The following is a 353-nucleotide window of genomic DNA, read 5'->3' as shown; positions in this document are numbered from 1 at the left end:
CCATCCCCCCTTCCTCCCCTTTTCTCCCATCTTTGTCTTGTTTCCCCATTCCTGATAGCATTGAATTAAATGGAATTAATTTTTTCCTTAAAGTGTAAGAGAGACTATTTTAAACATGTACAATATTTTCAGAAGAAACAATCTGCTTCCCGAAAGGAGTTTCACTTCTGTCAGTTGTGTGAGATTTCTCTGCAAAAGATTGGAAGCCTTCGTAGCCATTCCCTTAGTAAGGGTCACCGTAGGATGGTAAGGGAAAAATTACAGAGTTGCTGTGGGATTCTAAGCACTGTGTCAGGTAAGCCTGTAGCTTTTGTCTTTTGACTTCACCTATCAAGATAGTTCTATTACCTGTA

At 39.7% G+C, this 353-nt stretch overlaps 1 protein-coding gene across 1 annotated transcript in view; it reads left to right on the top strand.

The window, feature by feature from the left end:
* The window catches only part of LOC119593100, a gene marked incomplete in the record, with an annotated part of 11,055 nt that overhangs the window by 6,775 nt on the left and 3,927 nt on the right, over positions 1-353 (top strand).

This window comes from Penaeus monodon, chromosome 31 (genome assembly GCF_015228065.2).
Source record: "Penaeus monodon isolate SGIC_2016 chromosome 31, NSTDA_Pmon_1, whole genome shotgun sequence".
Taxonomy (NCBI): domain Eukaryota; kingdom Metazoa; phylum Arthropoda; class Malacostraca; order Decapoda; family Penaeidae; genus Penaeus; species Penaeus monodon.
This window is presented reverse-complemented; position numbering and strand designations above follow the sequence as displayed.